This window comes from Stenella coeruleoalba, assembly GCF_951394435.1.
Source record: "Stenella coeruleoalba genome assembly, chromosome: 2".
In the NCBI taxonomy this organism is placed as follows: domain Eukaryota; kingdom Metazoa; phylum Chordata; class Mammalia; order Artiodactyla; family Delphinidae; genus Stenella; species Stenella coeruleoalba.
In genome coordinates this window covers 16,076,449-16,104,028 of record NC_137147.1, presented here as the reverse complement: position 1 = coordinate 16,104,028, position 27,580 = coordinate 16,076,449, and the positions used below count along the sequence as shown (strand labels likewise).

At 37.2% G+C, this 27,580-nt stretch overlaps 1 long non-coding RNA gene across 1 annotated transcript; it reads right to left on the bottom strand.

Moving 5' to 3' along the window:
* Positions 1–8,566: 8,566 nt before the first annotated feature.
* On the bottom strand, positions 8,567–19,537 carry LOC307182199. The gene is made up of 3 exons (XR_013827149.1): positions 19,138–19,537; positions 17,824–17,960; positions 8,567–9,430 (listed from the first exon to the last, which is right to left on the bottom strand). It is a non-coding gene; the product is annotated as an uncharacterized lncRNA (long non-coding RNA).
* Positions 19,538–27,580: the final 8,043 nt, after the last annotated feature.

Below are 27,580 nucleotides of genomic sequence, written 5' to 3'. Positions count from 1 at the left end.
TATTCTCAGCATCTACCATCAGTCTTACCTATCATAAATCTCCTCTGTCTGTATTGCAATTTTCAAGCTACTGTTCTTAAACACGCATACACACAGGACTGTAGGCAACTACGTATGATATAAATAAAGTACATTAGATCTTCTCCTAGTTTACATTAAGCTATTAAAAAATAAGTACAAGCACTTAAGGTGCATATCACTATTAGTTTACCATTCCAAAATTATCTTAATCTCAGTGCTGCATTATATGAGAGCAAGAGCTTAAATGTGGAAGCCCAGAGAGAACTAGTAAAATTTCTTTAGGTAAGAAATATTTAGGACACTCTCATTAAGACCTACATGGAAATGTCTTAAATATTTCCCTTCATAAACTAGTCCATATTATATACTAACAGAACTGAAAACATAACAAGGTGTTCCTTACCTGAACTTTGAAGCTATTAAAATAGGTAACTAAAAATATTTTTGGAAGAATAAACCAGAAAATTATATTGGTCGGGCAAACTAAATGACAGGGACTGGGGTGGGGAAGAGACTTTTCTTTGCATACCCTGTTATACCTATAAATTTTAATTCATGTGAATGCATCATCTGGCTATAAACTAAGCATTTTAAACTGTTATTGGCAACATTTACAATATTTTTAGACTTATAAACTCTATCTTGGTAGGGATGAGATGTATTGAAGTTGTAATTATTCATTATATTTTAAAAGCTCATCTTTGGTTGCTATCTTAGCAGAAATATAGAAAGACTATTCTTTATTTGAAAAGAAACAGAACCCTCAATTAGTGGAGAGGATAGATATAATGTCCAACGTGATGGTCACCAACTATACATATGTATTTTTTGAACATTTGAAATGTGGCTAGTCTGAATTAAGATATACTGAAAGTAATAAAATATATACTGGATTTAGGGAATTCCCTGGTGGTCCAGTGGTTAGGACTCTGTGCTTTCACTGCCAAGGTCCTGGGTTCAATCCCTGGTCTGGGATGTAAGATCCAGCAAGCTGTGTGGCATGACCAAAAAAAACAAAAGAAAACAATATATATATATACATATTTCAAGGATTTCAAGGACTTAGTACAAAAATAAAGAATGCAAAATATCATATTAATAATGTATTTATTAATTACATAGTGAAATGATACTATTTTAATATATTAGATTAAATAATACATTACTAAAATTAATGTCATATGTTTCCTTTTACTTTTTAAAGTGTCTACTAGAATACTAAAAATTACACATATGGTTTCCATTCATGATTCTCTTTATTTTTCTAAAGTGCTGTTCTAGACAAATGGGTGGCAAATACAACCTACAGCCTGTTTTTGTAAATAAAGCTGTACTGGGACATAGCCACATCCATTTATTTACATACTGTAGATGACTGTGTTTGCACTGCAATGGCAGAGTCCAGTAGTTGAGACATATGGCCTGCAAAGCCTAGAATATTTATTATCTAGCTCTTTCCAGAAAATATTTGTGGATCATGTAAACTATAAGCTTCTAAAGGTAACATTATATGCAAATAGTTTAGTGTGCACACTTATTGTTTCTTAAATGGCTTGAAAAATGCAAAACATACAGAAAAGATATAATAGGGGTAAGACTGTGTTACATAATGAAAGTCCTCTTCAAAAATTACTTTCATTTTCTAATATTGCAGTGGGAATCTGATATAGATGAGCCACAAAATGTTGGATGGGTGAGTAAATATTCTATAACTTCCATTTCAAAGTTCTTTGAAGAATTAAGGTTAATGAAACATTAAAATATCATCTAAAAATATCACTCCTGCTATATTCCAAAGGACTATTTAACAAAGCATTTCATAGAATACTAGTCCCAACCATTGTTAATGTTTTATTCAAACATATTACATGATTTTAAAAGTTTGTTTTTCAAGTTTGTTTAACAATGTTTAGTGAGTTTACTATAGTGTTTTTCAGAACATTTACTGTATTGATGTGTATTATAACTATCAAGGAAGATAAACTTGTACAGCTTCTGTTCCAAAATCATTTGACAACAGAATCTTTTTTTTTTTTTTTTTTTGCAGTGACTGTCATGAGACATGTATATATACTACACAATGGTACCTATGATGGTCACTTTTATATGTCAACTTGGCTGGGCCACAGTGCCCAGATATTCGATCAAACATTATTCTGGATGTTTCTGTGAGGCAGGTTTTTTTGGTGATATTAACATTTAAATCAGTAGACTTTTAATAAAGCAGACTGTTTTCTACAAGGCGGAAGGGGCTCATCCAGTCAGTCAAAGGCCTAATAGAATCAAGACTGACTGCCTCTGAGCAAGAAGGAATTCTGCCAACAAATGTCCTTCAGACATGAACTACAGTATTGGCTGTCCCCTGTGTCTTCAGCCTGACAGCCTACCCTGCAGATTTTGGACTTGCCAGCCTCCGTAATTGCATGAACCAGTTTCTTAAAATTAATCTATCTCTATGTCTCTCTGGCTCTGCTTTTGTCTCTGTCTCTCTCCCTCTCTCTCTCTCTCTCTCTCTCTCTCTCTCTCTCTCTCTCTCTCTCTCTCTCTATATATATATATATATATATATATATATTTGTTGACCCAACCTACAAGTAACTGTTCACATCACAGCAGAGAAAGAAAATGCTCTCTTACACTAGGAAGATATATCTAGTTTCTCCAACCTCATATAAGAATGTCAATCTTATCTTGATTACTATCCAGTACCTTTGAGGAAGGGAAGAATATTAAGATTTTTGAAAAAGAAAATGTCTAAAAGACATTCTATCTACTCAGAACTCCATATCTAAATAAATATATATCAATAACAGTGAAGAGTCTGAAGTTTTACCCTATTTTCAAACTAACAAGTTAATCTGTCTCAGTTTCATGGATTCAGGCAGAAGATATGAGACTCCAGGGTCAGAGACAAAGGACTTTTTCCTCAAAGCAATGGCAGTAGCCAGAGTCCCCACATTTTCTTCCACTGGTTCCCTGAGCTTCGATTCTCACAAAGGGACAAGAAAAGGAACAGGTGGCACTTGAAGTGGGTTGATAGAAGAGAAGAACTCAGAGCTTAAGGACCATAATCTTGTATAGTGGGCATAAGACTGCCCTCCCTTTGTTCTGAAGGGAAACACTATATCTTCCAATACTCTTTGCTATATATTATATATACTTCCTTGAGCAAATTGCTAGAATGAATTCATTCAATACCTTTGCTCACAAGATATGCTGAAATGGTGGATACTCATGGATTATTCATCTCAACAAAAAGCAAGTAAATAAATAAATAATTATATACATACCTATATAAAGCACATTTGATTTTATCCTCTTGTCAACTCAAAATAACAGAAAGCTACACAGAGAGCTCCACCTCAATGGCTTGGTTATTCTTCTGAAATATATTCACTAAGTTATATTGCAGTGTTATTTATTTTTACAGTAGTTTGATCCAAGGACCGGTCATCTAAAGATCACCTCTGCTTGCTCTATAAAGCTACTTCAAACATAATGTTAATTCTGTGTTTCAATGCCTCTTGTATAAGAACCCACTGTTTAAATCCTTTTTTTAATATGGTATCAAGGAAAAGCTTCTCTCATGGATGACTATAATGCTTTCCTTAGCAAAGGATACCTCTGAGGATGCTCTTACACCTTCTCTACTATAAAGTGTATCCTTTTGTCTGACATGATGTCATGTGTCATCCCATGACAATGGATTCTAAGTTCTTGAATAGTGAGTGATGATGGCAGAGGCCCCAAGGGCAGGAAAGACAAACCAACAATTATAATATGTATTTATTTCAGTGAGAATGAACCGCTGTCCCTTCAGAATGGAAGAAGCACAATGCAGTCAACTTACCAGCAAGTAATCAGTTGGTCTCCCCAAAATGGTATCATACCAGTGGCTTGACACTGTTAGCAAGTTGGCCATTCAGAGGCTGAAACAGCTAGATAAGCCATTGTAAGTCAGAATTCCATGCTGTTGGTCCTCTGTCCCTTCTATCAAGGCCATTTTTTTAATGTGCTCATTGTGCCAGATCTGGGAAAGCTGATGAGAAGTTTGTTGACATTAATTGACCAGTCGTATTTGCACTTGGTTGTTTTAGTGTCTTTATGCTCTCTGGTAGCATCAATATGTGATGCAAGGACCTTCACTCTTGTCCACTCCCGTATGTCTACCCACATGCCTGAATCTCACCCCTTTCCCCCAATCTTCCAATCTTTGTCTATACATAAAGCCTTTATCTACCAACACTCCTTCTAATACCATAGGGCCTGCCAGATTGTATGGCCTAAGCAGTGGGGTTGCTTGCACCATAGGGTAGACTTGCAGTAGGTCTATCCTCTTCAAGATCCCATGCAAAGACTCACACAGTATATGAGCTAGACCACTCTGTCCTTAGGTGTGGAGTATGCTGCCTCCAGAACCCCAAGAAGTCCCCCCAGGAGTTTTGTTTACTTCTTCATGGTAGGATGTGAAAAATGAAAAGGTAGTATTGTTGTTTGTGTTTTTTTGTTTTTGTTTTGTTTTGTTTTTACTTTGGAAAGGCTGTCCTAGCATGCCTCTGACCACTGAGCCCCTAAAATTTTTATGAACATGGAAGACCCTTGCGTATTTTCTTCCCAAGGAGCCTGGAGAGTTAAAATCTTTGGGTGTATGTCCATGCAGATGTCCTCAAGTGTCAGGGTACCAGGTTTTCAGGTTTTATTTTCAAATAGGGCCCTAAGCTTCTTGTAACATATTTGTCTTATTTGGGCATTTAATTCTTCTGAAGTTCAACCACTTTGACTAATAAATATTAGGCTTGATCCTTGATTTTTCTTCTGCTAGAAGAAATGAGGCCTTTTCTGTATGCATTCTAAATCTGTTCTGCACATGACTTTCAAGTTCTATGTTATTCCCTCAGCTCTCCATTTATCTTTATGTAGAGCAGCAATGGTGCACAGTAATAACCATCTAATGTCTTATCCTTATAGCTACTCTTTTCTTCATCCACCTCAACTGCCTGATATTTTATGTCCAGCAGCACATTCCCTTCTACTTATATATCCTCTCAACTCCCACAGGTCAGTATTTACCAAATGGAAGGCCACTTTATGCCAGTGACAACCTGTGCTCCACCTACCAGCCATGATGGGTTTTTCATTGCTAGCTGAGCTGTAAATGGCTTAGCTCAAAACCCCATTTTGTCTCCTGCTGACTTGGACCACCCTCGATATCCTATGTTGTATGTTAAGTTCTCTAGCAGCAGTTGAAATGGAGTCTAATGTGTAAGATGTTAATTATGGATCAACACCTGTGGAAAGAACAGGGAAGAAGAAAGATGGGGCAGAGGAAAAATTTAAACTCCAATGCAGGGTGACATAGTTCAGGGTAACCTCAGTGAATCTAGTAGGCAGCTCTAGAATAAGACGTTATAACTCTGCTTGGCTCAACTGTGGACTGTCACTATAGTGGAAGGATGTGAGCTGGAGCAAGGCAACTCTCAGAACCTGAGGCAGACCCTGAAATTGCTGAGAACTGGAAGATGGCTGTTGACCACATACTCTACAGTGGGGTATCAAGTCCTTCCCTGTAGGGGCACTAGGAGGACGTCTTTGTGCCTGCTACAGCAAACATCCATCTAGAACACACACACACACACACACAGAGAAAGTAAACTTCAAGAACTAACAACTTAATTCATAAGGAACCTAGAATGTTTAACTTGCCTCACAGTCTCTCTTTGGGCTCTAGCACATTGACTTTGACTTTCAAAATTTGAGATTTTAAATGACTGTCTTTCACTACCTGTGAGACTGAGGAAGAATCATCAAAGTGATTAGGTTTTTGGCTGGAGACATGAATAAAGTTGTCCAAGTGGATGGATGTCACCCTGCCACTATTAGCCAACATGACAGTGATAGCTAACTGCCTCCAGGGCATCTACTCAATTGTTTCTTTTACCATGGAACTAGCCTGGCCAGAGTCCTACTCACGCCCTTCTCCAGCAGGCATGAAATGCTCCCTGATTCTTATTATAAAAAGCAGATTGTTTCTAACAGAATAGTCTAACCAGCTTACTAATTGTCATACATTTGCAAAAATTCCAAATGTGATTCTCTCAAAATTCAGAATCACATGTATTGATGCTTCTGAGTCCCAGAAAACAATTTTAGGCATTGAAGAGAAATTAGGAATGAGAAAAAAGGTAATTTTACCCTTCACTGCATGCAGCTCAGAGGGTTAAGTCTCCGATATAACTAAAGATTTTGTGACTCTTTCTTCTCAGGTCTACTAAAAATAATTATAATACACACAATTTATTAAGTGGACTATGTGCCAGGCATTTTATACACTTTATTTCAAAAATAACCCTATGAAGTGTATACAGACACTGAGTCTTCGCCCCGATAAGGGAATTGTCCAGGGCCCCATGAGAGGCACATACTGTTAGAGCTCTGCCAGACAGCTAGCCAGATAACATCCTTGCATTTGGAGTAGAAAGTGAAGCTCATTAAGATTAAACAGTATCGATAAAGATGTTAAAAAAAAAAGATTAAACAGGATGTCCATATTCATTTTAAAATGTTAATCCTTACAGCGATCCTTTACTTTGGGTGGGAAAACATTTTATCCCCACCTTGTAGATGAGGAATTTAAGGTTCATAAGAGCAAAATGGCTTGCAGAAGATAATGTGTTTAGTCATCTGAAGATATAAAAATTAAATCCAAATGTGTATGTTGCCTTCTTTTTCTTTCTCTTTTTTTCCAAAAAGGCAGTACAAATCATGCATAAGAAAATATTATATATAAGCTTCTAAGAAAACCAGTAAGTCCAAATTGCATATTACCAAACTATCCAAACAATCTTCCACAAATAATGAATTTTGTTTGAGGAAATTAAAACACGGTTTATTGGAAAGGGCATTCAGCTGAGCATTAATGCCTGAATTCCAAGCATGGTTTCTCTCCCAGATTCGAGTACAACTGAACTGTTGCTGCTACTACTGCTACTGCTGTTGCAAATGTCAGTAATGACTCACAGAGCTGCCCCCTTGTAGCAGGCGCTCAGCTCCACACTTCTCATACATGGCCATATACTCCTCTCTAAAGCACCGTGAGTTGGGTGTCATCATCTCCATTTTCTAGATAACGAAATGGAATTCTAGAGAAGTTAATTGCTCAAAGCCAAAGAATATTGCTAGTCATTAAAAAGCTTACACTTTGAAATCATAACCATGGATTTTTTTATACCAGCTCATCCACTTACAAGCTTTGTAAATTCGGAAAAGTTACTTAACCTTCCTGGTCTCAGTTTTAATGATAGAATTTGGATCAGACAGTCCCTAAGGATCCATCCAACTCTGAGAGTCTCTGTTTTTGGTTTTGTTTTTAATTTAGGTGGGCCCTCTGTGTTACTGGGCTCCTATGGGACCTCCAGCAATTTGATTGCAACTCACTTCATCGGGGGGTGCTTGGAAATTAATTTCAATGCCAGCAAGTTTCATGCTCCATGAATGGCATCCCTTCTCTCTGAGTTACCCACAAAGAGCCTAGGGGTAATTTGAATTAACCTAACTGTCCAGGAGTATACGGTGATGTGAAGGTGGTAATGTTTTTCTGGGTGGGGGACACAGAGATGGAATGGTGTTAATTCTCACACATATTTGGTCATTATCTCCCAAGTTCCATCTGTCGCGTGCATCCGTTCTTGTATCTCCATGAGCTCAATATTATTTTCCCTTTTTTATTAGCTTTAAGCTTCATTTTCTGTTAAATGACCAGCAGGAAGCTCTGAAAGGGAACCAAGAAGCCAAAGAAAAGACACAAAAAATTCATTTGATATCAATAATCATTTTGTGAATTATTTCCTGTTTCTGATAAGACCCATAAAATCATTTAGAAATTACAAGGCTTAGACCGTCATTCAACTTTTGATTATTAACATGCAGCACCTTGAGTTTGGTGAACTGTGTGGAAGTGGATTTTGGGCCCTTGTAATCTCTCATAATGGAATGGAATTGCATGCATGTTTTAGAAATAAACTAAAAGATAGGAAGATCTTTCAAAAATATATTGCATTCCAAAATTCTAAAGCGATTTCCAAAGCAAATTCTTGGTATACAGAAGAAGGTTTGGGATTTCATGTCAGAGTTAGGTTTGAATGCCAGCTCTAACACTCATTGATGTGTAGACCTTTGGTAAATTATTCAATCTCTCTGGGCCTCTTCAGTGACATCAGAATAACAATATTTACATTAAAAGGTTTTCATGAGGATTAAAGGGGATAACATTTATAAAGTATCTCATATAGAATATGACAAAATGAGGGTCCTAAAAATTGTTGATTTCCTTCATTATTTCCTTCATTCCTTCATAAAGAGACAAGTAAAATCTAATTTCTGATGCCTTATTTCCTAGTGAATGAGAACTGAAGGGTAATATTTATGTTGGAGAGAAGAATACGCTTGAATGACCTTGAGAAAAAGGGAGCTTAGCTTCCTTTCCATTTAGAATTGCCGTGCAGGAATTACAGGACAGATTCATTCGAAATAAGAACTTTCATACCTGAACCACTGCCCAGAAATTATGGCAGCACTCCTGGGAAGTTTTGAAAACACTTTGAACTTACTTTCTAAAGTTGCTTTGCATTCTGTACTGCTGGGCCCCGCTGCACATCCATGACTTGGCTGGAGCTGATGCTGGCTGTGCCAGCATATTTTCAAACTGATCAAGTCATAGAGCCTTGAAAATTTCATGAGATTCTGTTTTTGTGAGATTTCCAAGTTTATACCAAGCTTTACAGATTCCAAAGGGATGCAGAATCCAGAAAAAAAATAAAGTCTACCAACTCTAAGATACAACAGTTGACATGCTTAATTCAGGTTGAATTAGGGGCTGATTGGAAGTGTGACTTCTTATTTCCCCTTTAGTGGAGAAAATCTCGTATTGTTTTACAGGATTACCTTTTAAATTTAACAATAGTGGAAAGTTCCTAGAAACTGGAACAGAATAATGCCTGGCAACACTAATAATGATTTAGAATCAAGTCCTCTACTGAATCAAACTAGGTATGTGTTCTACTGGATTAACCATAAATTTACTTGCTTTCATGATTTTTTAACGAAGTACTAATCAGGACATACAGACGCGGTAATTTTTTTTTTTTTTTTTAGCAATTATCAGATATCTGTTAAATGAGGCAGTATTTCTTATTTTCTTTGATTTTCCATTGTTTTAATGTTGAATACAACATATTCAACCACCAATAATAATACAGTTTCATCAGTCACTTCTGGAAAAATCTTGTCTATTCAACAACACTGATTATGTAACAGCTAATCCATTTCTTACTTTTTAATCAAGCATATAATATCAATCAAAGTTTCTTCACAACATGAGACATCCAATGTGGCACATTGATCTGATCGAATTCTAGGTAAAAGGAAAGAAACATGGTGATTTACTTAACCTAGAGTAAAAATATTATAGAAAAATGTTCAGTTTCTGTCATATTTCTAAAAACATTGAAAGCAAAAAATTCACTTGACTCTCTGCTGGTTTATAATGAGGGTTTCCAGGCTGGGAACCATTATTTCATTCATTTATTCATCCATTCATTCACTCAGAAAACAATTTTCATCATGCATTATATACTAGGTGCCAGATAGAGATGCAGTGTATCCTTTATTTGAAGTCTTTACTAACATAGATTCAGATGGAATTGTTGAAGAATGAATCTTATAAATATGCAAAGAAATGGGTTCACTTGTCATGAAAATAAGGTATTCTTCATATAGCCAATGTTTGACACTGATTTTTCAGTTTTATATCCTTATCCTATGTGGGAAAAATGTTTGCTTTTTCAAAACAACATTTGAGACTATCTGAAAATAGATTAAAAATATTAGTATGGGTCAGTGTGGTCTTACATAAAATGAAAACATGTATATAACAATATGACAAAAGACACCTCTTTTGCTGAGCTTGTATTTGCCACTATCACTTTGTCAATTGTTATGATGGATATGCTGTCCTATAAAATTCTTCTCATTAAACAACAAAGGGGGTACCAAATGGGCAATATGTCTAGAAGGTTAAATACAGAGTTGTTCTTCCATTAGATGGTAGGAAGACGTTGACCCTCTTCCACTGACATTGATTAGTTGATCACATCCAGCCTTAAGGATATGGGATATAAGACTTTAGCTTCCACAATTAATAGAATGATCTTATGAGAAGAAGGCAAGATTGGCTTGATCAATTATTAGCTTTATGACTTTGGCCGAAGTCATTTCATCTTTATGTCTCAGAGACCTTATCTGGAAAATGGGGAAAATACACATATCCCTTCTTTCCAGACTCAGACTCTGAGCATCAGAAATGTTATCATGTGACTATTAACCAGTCAAGGGTTGATTTGAAAAATAACAAAAGGATCCCCTTTCCAGCCTGTGAGAAAGGGCAGAATAAGTGGAAAGATGACAGAAACTTTGTTAATCAGGATGAATAACACCAGGCGTTGATACAGGAAATCCTGAAAGCTCAGGAACTTAACACAATATAATTGTATGGCACACACCTGACACAACCCAAAGCAGCCTATAGATTTGGAGGAAGAGAGGTCTTTTTTCCTAAATGACATTGGTGGCCCTTGGAACCACAGAAACCTGTAATGGATTCTCTGCATTTGGCTAGCCAGAAAGTGAAAAGAGAGATTAAGCCTAAAAATCTCATGGGGAGTTTGGGGCCAGGCCGGGAAGGGGTATGTAACCATTTTGCCCACTTTCTACTGTCTAGAGCTAATCCTGAACACCCCTCTGTCAAGATATAAGCGTTCTTGGATATGTACGCTTTCAGTGTCCCCATTAAATAGTGGGAAAAAATAATCATGGATACATAGCATCAAATCACTTACAAAAGTCTCCTGAAAGGATGAAACTTTCTAATGGTGTCCAGAAATATTTCTGAAGATAAAAGAATTATATACAGAGTTTAAAGTCTAAACCATGGATCAAAGAAGTTATTCTCATTCTACGAACTCTGGATACCTAGATGTTAATTATGATAGCAACAGGAATCTTCCAGTTATTATGTAAGGAAAGAATGTGCTTGCTAATTAAAATGAAAAAACAAAAAAGCACAGGATAGCTAAATATCAAGCATCTAATTAAACAGGCAATTTAATATCATTTGAAAATTACTGCTTTTCTTGCATGCTTAGTTATATTTGTCTTTGATTAATGCAAAATTAGAGGGTTACTTATATTTTTCTTATACACATTTGTTTGGTTGACACGATCTTTCAAATGGAGAATCCCTTGAAGACAGTACTAAAGAAACTTGTAAAGTGGTAGTGAATGATCATCCTAGATATAATCATTAGACTAAATATATATTGTAGGAAATCAAATTTGAATTAAGCAAGATATCTTTTGTGGGTGACCCTTCACCATTTATTCTAGCCATGATCCTCAAAGGTTGATTGAAATTGTTTAGTGGATCTTCAGTATTGACTGAATCAGTCAGGGAATCAACAGAAACAAGCATGTCTTTAATCACCATGACCTAAACACTGACCCTTTCTTCAAAGGTAGAAAAGTAAATGAACTCAACTGGTGACGAAAATGAAGCACTGCAGTTCTTCACCAATTTCATTGGTCATTTTATCCAGTTATGATGAAATCCAAGTTTTCATTTCATATAAGAGAAAACAGAGCTCATACAAGAAAAGTGACTTCCTGGTTAAAAGAAAAAATGATTTCTAATCTTCTAGCCCAAGTTCTTTCCATACTGCATGAAACATGTATAAGCCTCAAGAATCTGTTCATCATTCATTGACCAATGCAATGTCTAAATCCAGACCTAGATAGGTCATGATTCTTATCACTCTTTCAGAGCTATAAATAGATAAGAAAAATAACTCAAGGAATGAAGTAAGAAGTCAAAGGAAGTGGGCTCAAGGAGAGTTATTTTTTATCACAATACAAACTTATTTTACTTCTTCTTCCTTAAAAATTTATTCTTTAGTCAAGTGGGACAAATATATCCCTGTTCTTTTTTCATGCTAGCATACGTTTTATTTTGGAAATGGAAGTAGGTCAAGAGCTCCCTCTAAGGCAGAAGTTGAAAAGCAGTGGCTCTGTGACCATTAGATATGCTTTCCATTATTTTTATTTTTTGCCCACATTCAAATTAGTTGCCAAAGTTTAAAAACTAGGAGGTTTCACAGAAAAACAAACCAACCAACCTGAATTTCTGGCTTCTTTTGAGAAATGGGATGATCTAACAACTCCACTAAAACATTTCTGAAGCAGAGTGGTAGGTACAATGTTTATATGGAACTTGCCCTCTCCAAGTCACCTGAGGTTCCACCACTCCCTAATTATTTACCTAACTTTGGAGTACAGGCACTTTCTTCCATCTTGTCTAATGTCTAATGTGTCACTTTCTCAGTCTCTGGAGGCTTATGATTTGGCAACTTCTGTCTAAGACAGTGCAGTGGGCCATCAAGACAGATCTGAGGATTGAAAACTTGATGTTTTACTTTCCATCTGTGTGGCTTCATGAAAGTAAATTTAACTCCCAGTGACTTCATCTGTAAAATACATTATTAATCCTATTTTATAATGTTGTATCTCCGATTTTGTAACAATATGTGAAGAAATTTGCATGTATCCTGATTCACAGGAGATGCTCTGTAAGTAAACTCCATTCCCTTTCCAAAATTTCCTTATTTCGATCAGTAAATATTCCAAGAGAATTTATTAAGTTGCTGCAATTTTCAAAGTGCTTAGCAGTGCTTTAGCAATGATTCTTTTCTAATTGATAGCATTCATCAGATTCATGTAAGTTCAAAAATTATTATAATAATAATAGTCAACATGTATCCAGTAAATGTAGTGTACCAGAGGCTTTTTTAAACACAGAAACATTTTTAAATGTTAAATGATGTACTTTTTATGTTAGTAAAAAAAATATGGCACATCTGTGATATCCCTGATATTCTCGCATTGAATAAAACATGGGGCAGTGGGTTTAGTCAATTTAAAGTTTACTTGAAAAAATCTCATAAATAAAAGTATGACAGACCTGCATTTGGATATAATCAAAGTATGATGATTATCATCTAATAGATAATCATTCAAAAATACCAGTTTAGCAGGTTGATATCTGACTAGTCTACTATCACATTTAGAGCTCAAATTTTTAACCTCAACAGGCACTGAAAGAAAAAGGTGTTGCATACCCAATACTTAGTCACTAATGGCCAAGCTGTCAGTATTTTAGCTTCTCTGCTGTAAATGTATTTCTCTCATGGCCTTTCTTTGTCAGTGCTTATTTATACTGAGAACATCACCTGCACAACACACCTGTTTCTTCCAGGAGACAGGTGGCTTAAAAAGGTAAATGGGCCTAGATCCCATGACATTTTGTTTAACAAGAAATAATGCAAAACAAAATCTCTTAAGGCTCATGAAGTCTTGCTAATAGGGCAGATGTCCTCTGTGCAGATCCTTGGGAACTAAAATGCAAATATTGATGTGCTAATATCACTAGACCTTAGTTTCATTGATTGCTTCTATCTTCATTATCCTCTATTATTCCCCATAAAAAATCCATTTTTAGTTAAGAAATCTGATGCACGTAATACAACTGATATCAAAGGTTTAATGGGCTTGCCATCAATAAATTGAATTAAATCTCTGCTTAACAGTAATGATTCTTCAGACGGGGCAATAGATAATAAGACCATGGCAATAGAACATTCAGTGGATGATTCTTACACAATGAAACTTAACATTATGGCTAATTGGTCATTGCTACCTATTCTTTTAGATGTATTGGTTATGTCTTCTCATAAATATCTCAATTCTAGCTCACTTGCTTCAAGAGAAAGTCTTTATTGGCAGTATGACACATCATTAAATTATACAATAGGGGCTTCCCTGGTGGCGCAGTGGTTGAGAATCTGCCTGCCAATTCAGGGACACGGATTCAAACCCTGGTCTGGGAAGATCCCACATGCCACGGAGCAACTAGGCCTGTGAGCCACAACTACTGAGCCTACGCGTCTGGAGCCTGTGCCCTGCAACAAGAGGCTGCGACAGTGAAAGGCCTGAGCACCATGATGAAGAGTGGCCCCTGCTAGCCACAACTAGAGAAAGCCCTGGCACAGAAACAAAGACCCAACACAGCCAAAAATAAATAAATAAATAAATTAAAAAATGCTTTGCTGAAACCCAAAAAAAAACCCAAACTATAAAATAGGGCAACATCTTTCAACTTAGGCAATGCTAAAGAACATATCGTGCCAAATTGTCTAATAAAAAAGCTGTACCCAAGTTCCCACTCAGTAACACTCATACAAGAAACAAGTTGTGACTATGAAAATATCAACTTTCTTGTCTTTTGCCAATCTTAATCCCAAGCATTTTTCTTTTACGTTTTGCTTTTGTTTTCCCTTAATTTTCCAGTGGTCTCTGAAATTATGTCCCAGTAAAGCTATGACTTTCTCTTCATTGTATGGTTTAATAATAACATATAACTTGTTTTCATGTTGGAAAAACTAGCAGGAAAGAATAACTGGAAGGAGAAATTGAGCAATGATATGTAAGTTTGCTGCCATCTATAGGCTGGCAGTAAATTCCCTGGCAAAATGAACCTTGAGGACTAGACTCACCCACACTGTTTATACAGGACTCAGGTGTTTCCTGACAATTAAGAATCCTGGGAATTTTAGGAGAAGGTCTGGTCAATATCACTTTGCTTAATTTCTCCTTATGTAATACTTGGTTTGAAGACATGTGAGTCAAACGTGAAAGAAGTCAAAATTACAAGCTTAAAGTAATATTAGGATAGGCAATTCTTTAAAATGTATATGTTTTCTGTTTAGTTGACTATCAGCAAATTTTTTTAAGCAAGAATAAAATTTAAATATTAAGGTAAATTTATATTTGTCACTTGAAATAAATTTGGAAGTCATATATCATTTACCATTTGATATCTTATCTTTTCTAGCCAGTAATTAAATTATCTTCTTTAACTTTATATACAATCTTTTTTCCTAAAAATCTGAATCATGCTTAGTATTTACAACTACTAAGTAAGGGAAGAATATTCAAAACACTCCTCTGAAATATGTACATGTATTTATTCCCAGATTTTTATTGGGCCTTAAATACCCAATCCAGATTTTGACAAGATCTCTGATCTATACAGGTACTTGCAAAATATTCTTCCTTCCTCAGTCTTCTACCTCTGGATTTAAAAGCCATTGTGGGACCCTGTGCAGAGTGCCCCAGGGGTGATGCCCGGAGGAAAAGCAGCCAACTCGGTCACGGCCCAGATAGAATTTCTTGAAATGTGCAAAATGCAAGACTTGGACAGGGCAGTGCTACAGGCTCTGCTAGAGGTTTGCCAAGGGGACCAGCAGCAGTTGTCACCACAGGTGGCTTCCAAATACATCCCAGAGGAAAGACAGAAATCAATTGCTAATCATTCTATTTCATCCCTGCTGTTAACACATGTCTGAAAGTCTCTCCTAGTACTGTCTTAACTGCCTTGGGTTAGAAATGCATTGTTCAAGGCTTACCTCCTTAGCTAGATTGTCGACTATGACTTAACAATAGTGGCTTTGTGCCCTTACTGTTGGACTTACAATGTTTTGAGCCTATTAGAAACAATAAATGGTTATTAGAAACAATAAATGATTGAAAAGACTGAGAAGCTGAAAACTGCCCCTGTGAATTAAAATCTAGAACACCTACATTACTCATGTTAAGGATTAGAAATGGGTTCTCTCCAACCATCTCCAGCAAAGTAGAAAGTGTATCAATCCTTGCCAATTAAGAGGCTGTATCTGCCTAATCCTCCTTATTTTTGTCTATACACATCTTTTTTAAGTTTTTTCCCCAGGCATTTAGAGCTTGCCTTACACCTATGAGATTATAGTAAAAATGGTTATTTTTTAATTAATTAATTTTTTTTTTTTTTTTTTTTTTTTTTTTGCAGTACACGGGCCTATCACTGTTGTGGCCTCTCCCGTTGCGGAGCACAGGCTCCAGACGCGCAGGCTCAGCGGCCATGGCTCACGGGCCCAGCCGCTCCGCGGTATGTGGTATCTTCCCGGTCCAGGGCACGAACCCGTGTTCCCTGTATCGGCAGGCGGACTCTCAACCACTGCGCCACCAGGGAAGCCTGGAGCTAATGTTTTTTAAAATGTTCTTTAAAATGTGTTCACGTATGTGAAAGAAATGTGTAAACTATAAATGCCTATAAACACGTAGAGATCAATCAGTATTATCGCTACCAAATTAATACTGGAAATCAGTGCAGTGATGAGAGCCACTCACCTTCCAGAGCAAGCTACATACCCCCTTTCCAAGAGTCTTCCTTGACTCCTTTAGCCTAAGTCACGATTTCTGGCACTGAAATTGTCTTTAGTATTCCCTGATTTGCTTCAAATATATCAGTTTTCCCTAACTTGCTCATTGAAATCAAGAATTTTTTTTCTAAGAAAGGACTTCTATCATGTCATGTCCATATACACTATAGTTAATGGGGAGCTTGGTACAAAAAAGGGGTAAACATATAAGTATAATCATACAAGGAATCTTTGCTATGTATCAATTCCCTCTCCTGCACCAATTCAAAATAATCTTGCTCTACCTTTACTCGAATCATGGCTGCAGGAACCAATTTCTCCTAAGCTTCCAATGGCTTCTCTTCTGGCAGGTATAACCTCTGCCTGAGATCAATGAAGTAGTTTTTACTTGCTGCCCTGGGGCTTCCTCTCTTATACCTTGGCAGCTAAAGGGTGTGTGGGGTGGCGAGGGGGGATGGAGGTCAATGTCCATGGGGCAGATAAGTGTTTCCCCCTTATGTTTCTAAGGGAATGTTTGAGTGATAATAATGTGTCATTGTAGGTTCATCAATTGTAATAAATGTACCACTCTGGTAGGGACTACTGATAGGGACAAGGGTATGCATGTGTGGGAGCATTGAGCATATGGCAAATCTTTGTACTTCTTTTTCAATTTTGATATGAATTTAAGACTTCTTTTAAAAATTAAGTCTTAATAAAGAAAAAGAAAAGAAACATTTAAGTCAGCCATCAGCCACTGCAAACCCCTCTACCACCACTATCACCAAAGAGAGAATTCACACTGCTCCTCAGAAACCATGAGCAGCAACCCCAAAGTCATCACGATAGGAAATGGCGAGTCTGGACTTGAACCCAGGTATTTTTTTTAAACTAATGGCACCAAATTCGACTGTATAGCAGACATCCTGTAGGTGAGGATAAAAAGATTCCTTCCTTCTTTAATACTCCTTTTATTCTGATTCCTAGACCCTTGAGAAAAGAACAAAATGAAGACAAGCCTAAAGGCATCTTGAACTCAACCAATCTTCCAAACAATCAGGTTTCTAAGTTATTTCCCTTTATAAGAAATTTTAGCCACTAGTGTTTTTGTCCCCTTAACAATGATTAGTGTATTATAAGTAAAATTTGTGAGGCTTGCTTAGGGACCAAAACTTTAATGAATTTGGTGCCAAGCCTAAAATCACTGGATCTAAAACTGCATGAGAATTAGAGGCCCACAGAATAAAAATGGCAGAGAAGAACAATAGTCATCCATTGGTTTGGGTTATCTATCATGTAAAATAAAACTTGTTTATTTTAATAGATATATGTATTCAACCATGACTAATATTTCCTAGTGCATTTAATGAAGTCTTGACCCAATTAACTAGTAAGACATCATATAATAGTTAGGGTTACAATCTGGTATTAAAAAATTTACATCAAAATTTCCATGGCTTACCTCAATAGAAGTTTATTTCTCTAATACACCTGTGCAGGTATCCTTGGTCATGGGGGGATGTCCTCCAAGTGATACTTTGAGGATGCAAGTTCTTTCCATTCTGCGCCTTCTTCTCAGTTGACTGGGGCCTCAATATTCTTTGCATCCCCCAGAGGAAGGACAAGCAATAGGGAGAAAACATATCTAGCTCATTAGATACATTAGCACGAAAAATGAAACATATCACCCTCTCTCATATTCCACACATAAGAATTAAACACTTGGCCCCACCTCAATGCAAGGCAGTCTGGGAAACGTTCTGTTAACATGGCCACTTTCCAGCCAAAATAGGAGCACAAATTTTGATGTATAACTGTCTTTGTCACAAATCTCAAGCTAATCCTTCAGCTGGGATGGTGATTTTTTATTTCAGTGATACATATCCCATAAGAGTAAAAAACAACCAAGAAGAAAATATGAAAAATGCACATTGTAATCATTTTAGGACTGGGAAGCTATCTTCATCTTGGACAAATAATTTGAATTTACATAGAGGATCTTGTCCTTTTTGATGACAGGAATTTTCTTTCCTTCCGAAAATGATTTCTCTTGAATAATAGAGACTAGGTGTTAATGGTTGCATAAGAGTAGAGTACCTGGAAAAATTTGTTGCCATGACAATGTAATTCACATTATTAATAACTTTTATTTACTTCCTCTTTTTCCAAACAGGTGAAATTTAAGAAAAGCTTAAAATAACTTCAAAATGCCTGAAAACTAGGAGATTTTCATTAGGATCATAAATAGTCATCTTTCTACCACTTGAAAATGATTATAAATAAAGGAAATAAATGTTCTCCATAGTCAGCTTAGATGTACACTGATTTTATTTGAGACAAAATACCCTGCTCTTTACCTTGAGCAATGTGCTCATGCAGGTACATGAAATAGCAGTTCATGTTCAGTTTGCTCTCTGTATACCATATATATTAAGTGTGCACATTTTATGTGTGATTTTGAACAAGGAGGGATAAAGTAAAATAAAATAGCAATAATGGCAGTGTTTAGAACACTGAAAGTGGGTACAATTTAACCCAGAATATTGGGAGAATGGCTATTAATTTCAAGTTCGTTAGCATAATAAAATATTCCTATATATACATAGTTCCCGTTTACTAAATTGCATTATTCCTGTCCTAATTTGTGACTCCAGAATGCTAAGGGGATTACAGTCCTTACTACTTACTGCAAAAAGAAGAGAAAAAAGGTAAAAAATTAGATTTTTCAATAATATACTAATGCTCCCAGACCATGAAGTTTCATTTTGCCACCTACCTTCTCCCTCCATATTTAATCTCCAGCTTCCTTTTCCACAGGATATTAAAATCTGTATTTTTTTTTCTTTTCTTTCATTCAGAAGAATAGGAAGAGAGAAAGGGCCATACTCCTCACCATTGTCTCTCTCATTTCCAGTTTTGCTTTCTTTACTGCGTGGACCTGTTGGAGGGAATTATGTGATAGAAGGGCATTCTCAAAGCTGTGAGATACTAGTCCTTCCTAACGTTAACAGGTAGTATAGGGAAAATTTCTTCTTCCACATGTCTAGGATTTAGCACTATAAGCAAATTAAATAGTTTTGTTTCTCTCTATTTTCTTAACTGTAAGATTTCCAGTAGCTTGCAATTACAAATATGCCTTCTGACCATCAAAGAAGTGGAATACTTTGGGGTTTCCCAAAGTTATTTGTAACGGAACCCTTCTTTCCAGACATCTTACAAGATTAATACTGAGTTGAATGTTCTCTGGGAAACACCAAATCACAGTCTCACACAGACTCTCAGGGACCCATTAAATCTTTTCTCTATTATTGCCTAATTTGAGCCATATTTCAAATATTATGCTGTTCTCTACCCCACTTCCTTTTACGCATGGCTCCAATATTTGTTTCAATGACTTCTTTCATACAAAACCAGCTAAAACACACTTTGCCCTGTATAGAAAGCTATCTTTGCTAGGGTAGGAGAGCAGAAAACATGATTCACTAAGTTTTTGGTTTCAGTATGGCTCCTTTGCTTCATTGACTATGAATTTGAAAGGCAAGACATTATCCTTCCAATAGAAGCTGCACTGTAGTAAGACTAATAGCTCTCTGATATTCAGCCCAACACCAGGGAAGAAAGCACATTACATAGCAAATGGAAAATGGTCCCTTTCTGAAACCTATTATTTTAACAGTTACTTTTTGAGATCAACTTAGACCTACAGGAGAGTTTTCAAAGTAGTATAGAGAACTTCATATAGTCCACACTCAGCTCCTCTTATGTTAGCATCTTACATAACCATAGAACTTTAATCAAAGCTAAGACATTAACTTGGGACAATACTATTAATTAAAGTACAGAACTCATTAGAATTCTACCAATTTTTCCTTATGTCTTCTTTTTGTTCCAGGATCCAATCCAACATTGTATTGAGTTGTCACATCCCCTGTAATCTGTGCCCAATCTTTGGTCTTTCCTTGTCTTTCATGACCTTGACACTTTTGTGAAATGTTCCTGGATTTGGGTTTGTCTGATGTTTTCTCATAATTTGCTTGAGATTATGCATTATTGAAAAGGATACTGCAGAAGTGCTATGCCCTTTTTCAGTGCATGACAGGAAGGAGTTAACAATGTTGATATATACTAGCGATGATCTTAACTTTGATTACTTTGTTAAAATGATGTGTGCTGGGATTCTCCACTGTAAACTTTTCTTTTTTCTTTATAATTACTAAATTTTGGATAAGGTACTTTGAGAACATGCAAATATTCTTTTTTCTGCTTAAATTTTCGTACTCATTTCAGCATCCATTTGTGGTTCTTGTCTTTGGAAATTACTACTGTGGCATTCTAACGGTGATTTTCTAACATCTTTAACCTTTCCATAGTTATTCATTGAAATTCTCCAGTAAGGAAGATTTGTTGCTTTTCCTTCATTTATTTATTCAGTTATAAATTTATATCAATATGAATTTGTAGTTACTTAATTCTTTAGGTTATAATCCAATACTATAGTTATTTATGGTATTGCTCAAGTTATTCCAAGCAGAAGCTTTTAATAAGCACTAATTAAAAGCAATTACATCATCTTTACAGAGTGTTTTAGAGCTCTGCATGTTTAATGGGACAAGTTCTGTGACATGGGTGGTAGGGATGGAAATGATTTGTTCTGGAAGCCCTCCTTCCGCTTTGGCTGAATTGTGTGCAGACTACAGACACTTACGTACATTGTCGTTGTGTTCCACGTTCTCTCCTGCCCCTGTTGATCTGTGGCACCAGGTGAACCGACCTCTGGCAAAAGTCATTCTCAACCATTGCTACTGTATGTGCATTATAAGCACTTGACGTAGACCTTGGTCATTGTTGAATGTCGGTCATCTAGTAGACCCATGAAAGAGTTTCTTTTCTGGATGCCACCATTGTCCTTTCTGCACTTATATGCTCTACCTGGCAAATTAAATGGACATGCTTATAAGGACAAATAGCCTTTACTTGCTCATTCCAGATGCCTTCTCTTATTCATCAAAGAGAAGTACTGTCTCATTTAAACCATAAAGACTTTACCTTGAGCATCAAGTAATTGTGTAGGCCAAAACATGCACTTCCATTTAATGTTATATCTGGCTGTCATCAATGCAATCACACATTTAGCTAATCCAGCCTTTAGAGAGGGGATGGTTTTGAGAATTGCTTTAAGTCTAAAGAGCAAGAATCAGTTTCTTCTTTCTTTTCTTTGTATTATTTGTTTCATAAAATTGTTCATCCCTTTAAATAGAAGAAATACAAAAAGGCATCTCTCAGGAAATCTGAGTAACTTTATCAAAAGAGCAGGTTGACAAAAGAGGCCTTGCTCTACTGGAGCAGGAACAACTATATATGCAGGGCTCTGCTCTTAGCACTTTACATGTATAATTGATATAATCTCCCAACAACTTATGATACATAGGCTATTATTGCACCCAGTTTACAGATGAGAAAACAGAGACCCAAAAGTTAAGCAAATCACCCTTGCTCAGACAGTCATGGGTGGTGGGCATAGCTTTGAGTTCAAGGGTTTGGCTCCAGAGACTACATCTTAATCATTGACCACATAATAAATCTCAGTTCTAAAATTTTACCAGTTGTGCAACCTTGGGCAAATTTCTTTTCTGAACCTATTTTATTTGTGAAATTAAGGAAATGTCTGTTTTCAGGATTCTACCAAGGATTCAGTGATGTATATGAAGGGGTTAGTCCAGGAACTACCACAATGTTGACACCCAATGAATAGTATATCTTTCAGATTCTGCACTCTTAACCAGTAACATACCTCCTAATCATTAATATATGCCATTTGGTTTTATTTTCTTGCATTTCTTTGGCTTCTCCCTCATCCCAGTAAAGCCCTCACTTACTAAGCTTAGTGATAACTGTTATTATATTAAGTAGGAAAAGGGAGAGAGAAAAAGGAGGAGAAAAACTCATTTTTATGTAGTATTTGCCAAATGTCTGTTGAGTGAATATTTATAGACATATTCAATGTATATCTATATGTATTTAATCTTTATAAAATCCCTAAGAGTTAGATACTATTATTATTGCATATTTATAGAAAAGGCAACTGAGACCCACAAAAGGCAAGTAATCTATGAATTTGTTGCACACTATCTATTAAGTAGCAGAACTGGGCTTTGAACCAAAAAAGTCCAGTTCCAAAGTCTGTGCTACTAACCACGAAAAGATACCAAATATATTATTTGGTCATCTTAGCCTGAACTTTGTATAATCAGTCACCTGAGACATAAGAGCATCCTCTATGACCATTATGGATTATAGGTTATAAGAATGTCTTAGTCAATGACACTCCCTTTTGGCAATTTAGTGTCAGTTGGTTTACTCATTTTTTCCCTTCATTTAATATTTACTGAGATTCTGCCCTGTGTCAGGGTCTGTGCCAAATGCTAGGGGAGGGAAAGATGGAGAGAATGCAGAAATAAGTAAGAAAAGATCTTGGTCTTCAAGAGGAAAGACTAAGACTTTTTTTCAATGGTTCCAACGGCTGCTACTGAATAGATGCTTTGAGAAGTTTATCGAGAATCCTGGAAGGAAGCACCTTACCATGAAGTAGGAAGTAGGTAAGGCTTCGTGGAGAAGGCAAGATGTCATCTGAGTATTAAAAGCTGCACAGAGAATAATTCCACCTGTGTTGCAAGTGAGGACAACTCACTCATGGTGTATTAAGGGGACTGTGGGAAGTTAGAAGCACCTCCAATTAAAAGTACTTGGTGAGGGCTTCCCTGGTGGCGCAGTGGTTGAGGGTCCGCCTGCAGGGGACACGGGTTTGTGCCCCGGTCCGGGAAGATCCCACATGCCGCGGAGCGGCTGGGCCCGTGAGTCATGGCCACTGGGCCTGCGCGTCCGGAGCCTGTGCTCCGCAATGGGAGAGGCCACAACAGTGAGAGGCCCACGTACCACAAAAAATAAATAATATAAGTACTTGGTGAAGGAAGGTGATGGAAGTGAGAAGGTAGAACACAGGGAAATAAAGTTAGAGAAACAAGCAGGTTTCAGCAGATCTTGAAGAGCCATATACCAGAATGGAGTTTTGTTTTCTCTGGTGAACAGGAGCCATTGCTGGTTGAAGAAAAGATACTCAACAGAAACAGGCCTGGACCAGGTATCAATACACATATGTTTTGTCCCAGGCTTGGCCAAAACCAGGCTCTGTGATGCTGGATGGAGCAGTATTCCTTTCTGGGCTTCAGTTACTCATTTGCAAAGTGAAGACCTAGCCTCCCATTATTTCTAGGATCCCTTCCAGCTCTAAAATCGTATCTATTTCCATAATTATCCACTTGCGGTCTTTGTATAGGAAGTGGTCTGAAACACATGGGAGAATAAAAAGCACCACTGATCCCAACCAAAGATGCCAGGAACTTTCAGAGGTAATTGGTAGCATCCGTCATAGAGCATCAACATTTACTGCTCGGGGGCTGGGGTTCTGCTGCTGTTGCTGCACAGACTGGAACACCTCGGTTCTACCTAAGATTTATCCTTTGCATTTCTACAAATTGTTATTCTAATGCCTGTGGGGATCAAGTTTCATAACTGCAACCCACTCTATCAGAGGGCTATTTGGCCCATGGTACCTTCATTCTTGAAGTAAAATGTTTTATTTTGCACTCAAGTTTCTTATGGGAGGAGGGAAAGATAGTGGCTCTGTGTTTGGATGCCTAACACAGTTTTTATAGCTGGAGAGGAAAAGAAAAACCTGTCACACTTTGTGTATATATTTGTTTAGCAGTTATATCCATTTCTTCTCTGAAATACCCTTTTGCAATATATATGATCACCAAATATTTGTTTTTCAGTCAGCAAATATTTAATGAAGCATTTTGGAGAACATTTACAATTAAACACACACGCACACACACATACACACACATATACAGAGTTTAAGGGCCAGATATAAAGCTTCCTCTTTCCCAGGGAAAATAACTTAGCTGAAATATATCCCCTACCTGTAGTTCCCGTGCTGGATGCTTTTTTCTCCAAAGTCGTGTATTAGTAGGCCTCTGTGAAATGAAAATGCGTGTCAGACTTCCTCTGTTCCCTTCAATTTCTGTTCTTCTGGTGGAAAAATATGCCAGAAAATGAGAAAATATTAGAGAATGCCAAGAAAATTTTCTTCCTGTTCAATTCCTGTGAGTTTAAGAGCAATCATTAAGGAGCAATCATCTGGCTTCCCTCCTTGGGACACCAGATTCGCAGAGCAGAAGTCAAAGGTGAGCTTATATGAGCAGGCAGTTCTGGGTATCAAGGCCTCAGCCCCCAGCATTCTGGCTTAGCTACCCTGATCATCTCTTCGGGGAAAGCACAAGGACTCTGATATCGCCTCTCCTATTTCACTCACAAAGCACATTAGAATGTTTTCTGGTTATTCTACTGTTTCCATAACTTTGGTCATTTTTTTTAATGTCCTAGTTTTCTCCTTAGTCCTATGTGTGACTTCCTACCCTGTAAGTGATGGAGACCTATATCCACAAAGTTTTTCAGCCAATCACTGTACACTTTCTTTATTCCTTTTATCCTGTTGTGGAGTCCTTTCCATTTGTACTTAATCTTTTCTTCTTGATCTCACTTCCAGACCACCCTTTTAAGGTGATAGGAGCTTCATAAATTCATTATCAAAGTTCCAGATTAATTTAGCTGTGTGGCTACAAGGCTAATATTTACACCGCGGCTGGTTATTGGGTAAAGGAAGGCCAACTTTTTGTTTGTTTTGCTTCATCTCAGTATTGCTTTTCTCCAGTAAGTTCTGGTAAAGGGAAGGTAGAATAATAGTAAAATGACAAACTCCCAAAAATCATCCTTGCACAAATGACACAAAGATATTGCCTAAACTACATTCCTTTGAGAATATTCCTTTTATTCCCCGGACAGCATGGAAGACCTAGTGAACATTTATTCGTATTTCGAGTCAAAGCCAAAGCATTCCGCTTGCATGACTTGGCCAGGGTGCTGTGCCGGCCTTTCACATGGGAGGCCTCAGCACTCTGTATGCACCAGAATGACTGCTGGTTCACACTGCATGGACTTTAGGTGTTTCCCTGTCTCTTTCCCAGACTGAGGATGACTACCTCCAGAGCCAGTATTGTTCTTTATGCCAATTTCCATACAAAGCATAGGGCATGTTATTTGACATCTAGAAAACACTCAAAAGATACTGACTTGCTGCATAAATAAGTCAAAAAAAGTGATAGCTGGATTGATGATCAAAATTGAGCAATATGAATTTTCTCAGTTCCAAAGAAGAAACTTAGCTACATTCAATTTGATTACTTGTGCCTTGTGTTTCACTCTTCTTTTGTAAAGGGCCAGTAATGAGCTCCAAAACATATCATTTTTTTTTCTCCCCAAGCAGAGAAAGGCCACTGAAATGAGTCCCTGAATGACTATCAAACCCGGGCTGCCCTCAGGATGCTGATTCACAGGGAATTCCATCATCACCCATCCCATTTCTGTGTGTGTGTGTGGGTGTGTGTGTGTGTGTGTGTAGGGGGCGTATCTCTTTTAGCACATCTAAATCAGGTCTTTTTTTCCTGTACAATTTCAGGAAACAAAGAGAAAATATCTTGCTTAAATCTAACTTTGAAATTCCCTCTTCTCTTTTTGGTAGGAACCCATTCCCAGCAGACGTGAGCCTTTGTGTGTGGTCAAAACATATGCAACTATTCCTGACAACTAGATAGCTGGGTAAACAGGAGGAGAAGAGCAGCCAAATTTCTGCGTGGGAAGAAAGGGCCTGGGACCGTCTATCTTATCCCCTTTCCCTTCGCTTGTCCAGACTCTGACTACGGCTCTCTAACAGGCACGTTCCCATGTCAGTTTCTAAAAATCTCCTAGGAGCTTCTTAACAAGGCGAATCAGCAGGCACTTCTCTCAGACTGACATCTACATTTTTAATAAGCATTCAAGTCATTCAGAAACAGGTAGTCCTGTTCATACTTGGAGCAACTCTGTTCTTTAATGCACCAAGGGTAAAATCATCTGTTCTCTTTGGCTTCAAAATCTCCACTCAACCTTTCGGGCACTTCACTCAGGGCCACACCTCTTCAGAGCTCTTTACCCTTTCATTCATCCTTCACCTTCACCTTTTAAAGCCTTTTTGCTTCCTATTCTCCATTCCCAGACTCCTAACCTATATCCCTCGTGGTCCCAGATTCTGGAAAAACATCACCTAACTCTTCATTGCAAAAGTAAGATGTCTAACTTCTCTGGCATCTCAATGCTTTTTTGACTTTTTCTTTCTTATTCTTCCCCAGTAAGTCTCTTCCAGTTAATCCTAACTTTCCTCTCTTCTCCACTGGTCTCTTTAACAGAACTTGAGCATAACCCTCAGGGTTCCAAGAACACAGAGTTCATCAAGTTGGAATCTCCTCACTTTCCCTTTCCTCTCCCTCCAACACTTCAAATGCATTTGGGAAACAATGACTACTCTCTCATTATCTTAGGTATTCATTTGTATATGGGCTTTGAAAGATCTCTGAAAAAAGTTGTCTTTCACCTTTAAAAGCTGATTCCTTGACCTAGAGCTTAAAGAGCATCACTTTACATAAGGCACTCTTTACCCAAAGCCTCACTTTACATGAGGCTCTTTACATAAGACCTTCTCCTACATTTCAACTTTTCCTTTTCCACGCTATACTTTCTCTCACTCTTAAAAATATCCCACCCTTAATTTTTTTTTTTCTGCTGATCGTCAAAAATACACTTCCACTGATTTCCTTCCATTCAACACGAATTTTTTAAACTCTATACCTGCTCTCTTTACTTCTCCCATTCATTCCTTAATCCCCTGACCCAATCTCTCAGCCGCTACAGTGAAACTCCTTTTATTGAGGTCACCAAAAATAACTGAAATGTTAAATGAAAAAGTCTCATTGAAGACCTTATGCTATTTGAACATAATAGAATGAAACTTAGGTATCTTGAAATTCTCACCTCTCTTTGGCCTGTGACAAGACTGGATCTCCTTCTTCCTCTCTCACTATTCCTTCTTGTGGCAGAGATTGCTGGAACTCCATGATATCTACGGGAATCTCTTCTTCCTGCGCACACACTTAAATCACAATTGTCAGCCTTCCTGCAATTACATGTGGCCATGAGACTGAGTTCTGGCACTTGCATGTGAGGGAAAGGGGGGTGACCCACAAGAAGAAAGAAATATCTGATTGACTATGTCAAGCAGAGTCTCT